The following is a 2685-nucleotide window of genomic DNA, read 5'->3' on the forward strand; positions in this document are numbered from 1 at the left end:
CCCAGCAATGCCCTTCTCACAGATCCTCTCACTGACTGAGCCCGGGACGGAGGGTAGCAGGGCTCTGTGCATCATGGGTGCATCTGCCCTGCTGACCCTGGGGTTGACCTGAGGGAGGAGTGGCCAGGATCTTCCCCAGGAAGGCCAGCACTGCTTCCTGACTACAACATCAAACTGTAGGGGTAACCATGGGGGAAGTGGGGAGAAGAGCGCGTGGGTCCCCACTCCGCCCCGTACCACTCATTCAGCTGCTGGCAGATCTGTGACCTTTCTAAGCTTAAGGAACTCTGGGCCTGGGTGCTGTTCCTGAGCTTTCAGCTCAAGGCTACCGTCCTTCCCTTGATCCACAGCACCACTTCGAGTGTTCTGGTGATTAATTGAGATAAAGAGTCTCAGAGACTTTCATGCTCAGGCTGGCTTTGAACCATAGTCCTCAGATCTCATCCTCCTGAGTAGCTAGGATTACAACATGAGCGACTATGCCTGGCCACTAACCAATAACACGATCAATATATCCGGGCCAATAAGCAATGTTTGCAGAAAGTCCAGCCTTCATCCTTCAAAAGCCCAGAGAACCACAGAGAGGGGGCAGGGAGTTTTGCCTATCAGTAGAGTGTGCTTAACTGGAATGCACAAAGACCTGGGTTCAATTCCTCGGTATCACATACATAGAAAAAAAGCCAGAAGGGTGCTGAGGCTCAAGTGGGAGAGTTGTACCCTTGAGAAATCCCAAGGACAGTGCTCAGGCCCTGAGCTTAAGGACAACCAAAAAAACCAAAAAAACAGATAAAGTGCAAAGGATCAGTGAAAGCAAGAGAAAGCTAAAGCAGCCTGGCAGACTGTTCAACACTGAAAACCAGAGAAGGGCCAGGCCAGCCGGCAAGGCCTCCTTGGAGCTGAGCTAAGCTCATGGCCTTCAAACAGCAGAGCACAATAGGAAGGTCATTCTCAATTGTCTGATCTGCCACCAGGGCCAGGGAAGAGTAGGAAAACAGCCTGAGGATGGAGGCAGGTCTGGCACCAGGCCCTCAGTCCTCCCTCACCCGTCCAGGGGGCTGAGACCAATAGCGTCGCACTCAGCACTTCTCAATATCAGAGGAAGAGACAGCCCTGACCCTTTGCTCTAAAACCATTTCAGCCCAGCACGGGGAGAGGGCGCCCTGGCCCGGCCTTGCTCCCAGACCCTCCCTGAAGTCCTGTGCCTATCAGTTCCTGATTTCCTGGTGGTTCTTGTACACGGCAACAAACCGCATCTTCTGTAAGACAGAGGGGCGGGAAAGCATGCGTGGGTCCCACAGGTACTCCGGGGACAGCACCTTGGTGGGCTTGTGGTACAGCAGATACTTGTTCAGGTGGCTCTCGTCGTGCCACACAGCCTCGATGTGGTTGTCCCGGTTGGCCTGCATGGCCTCGTGGCAGGCCCTGGTGAGCCGGTGCACCTCCTCTACCGACCCCCCAAAGAAGGCCTCCATGTACTAGAAGTCCCCCTCATCCAGGGGGATGTAGGCCTGGGACTGCGGCCGGCGCTCATAGGTGAAGGACGCCCGCTTGGCCCGGTAGAAGCCGGGGTGCAGGGTGCCGAAGAGCGGGGTCAGGATCTCCACACCCACGTGGTCCTGGAACTTCATGTCCACGTCCACACACACCAGATAGTCCATCTCGAGGCGGGGGCGCTGCTCCAGGAACCGGCTGATCATCTCCATGCGACGCATGGACACGTCCTGCCAGCGCGGGTAGCTGGGCACCGACTGCACCACCAGCCGCCGCCCCGGCCCCAGCGCCACCTGCGGCATGTCGGCCGGCCGGTCGGTGAACACGTAGTAGTTGACCCGGAATCCCACCATGAAGTGCTGCTCAGCAGACTCCAAGAACTGCCTCAGGAAGGCGACGTACCTGCAGGACGCAGGCGGCCATAGAACCCACCCGGTGCCGGCTCCAGGCAGCAGAGCCCCACCCTCTCCTGCCAGAGAAGGGGACCCCGGGCTCCCCACAGGACAGCAGATTTGAGCTGGAGGCTTCCTGTGGCCCCACCTCCAGGCCACCATTCCCACAGCGCATCCTGGCCTGAGCCATGCTCCAGGAGGCCTGGCAGGGGTCTTGGGGGCCACAGCTCTGTGCCCCCTTCTATGCCTGTCCCTCAGGCCCATCTCAGGGAAGAGTCTCTGTACCCAGCCCTTCCTTCATGACGCAAGGCTTCCTTGGGACCACGTTTTTAGTTAACCATTTCTATGCCTACTCTGCTCTCTCTCCTTCCCCCCTCTCCCTCCTACAGAGCGAGATTCAAGGCTAGAGCTCTACAACTTGAGCCACAGCACCACTTCTGGTCTTTTCTATGTATGTAGTATTAAGGAATCGAACCCAGGTCTTTTTGCATGCTAGGCAAGCACTGTACCACTAGGCCAAACTCCCGGCCTTATTTTTGTTTTGTACCAGTGCTAGGGTTTGAACTCCAGGCCTAAGCACTATCCCTGAAGTGTTTTTCTCAAGGCTAGCACTGTACCACTTGAGTCCCAGCTCTACGTCTATCTTGGTTTTTGCCATTAATCAGAATAAGAGACTCACGGCTTCCCCTGCGTGGGCTGGCTTTGAACTGCAGTCCTCAGATCCCAGCCTCCCGTGTGGCTAAGATGGCAGCCATGAGTGGTGCCTGACCTCCCGTGAGGTCATTGGTCATTTGCATTTCTT

The 2685-nt window shown here is 56.5% G+C and overlaps 1 pseudogene; it reads right to left on the minus strand.

Moving 5' to 3' along the window:
* Positions 1-944: 944 nt before the first annotated feature.
* On the minus strand, positions 945-2045 carry LOC150066095 (histo-blood group ABO system transferase 2 pseudogene; annotated as a pseudogene).
* Between the last annotated feature and the right edge of the window lie 640 nt (positions 2046-2685).

This window comes from Megascapheus bottae, chromosome 3 (assembly GCF_031878675.1).
Source record: "Megascapheus bottae isolate mThoBot1 chromosome 3, mThoBot2.hap1, whole genome shotgun sequence".
NCBI classification, from domain to species: Eukaryota; Metazoa; Chordata; class Mammalia; order Rodentia; family Geomyidae; genus Megascapheus; species Megascapheus bottae.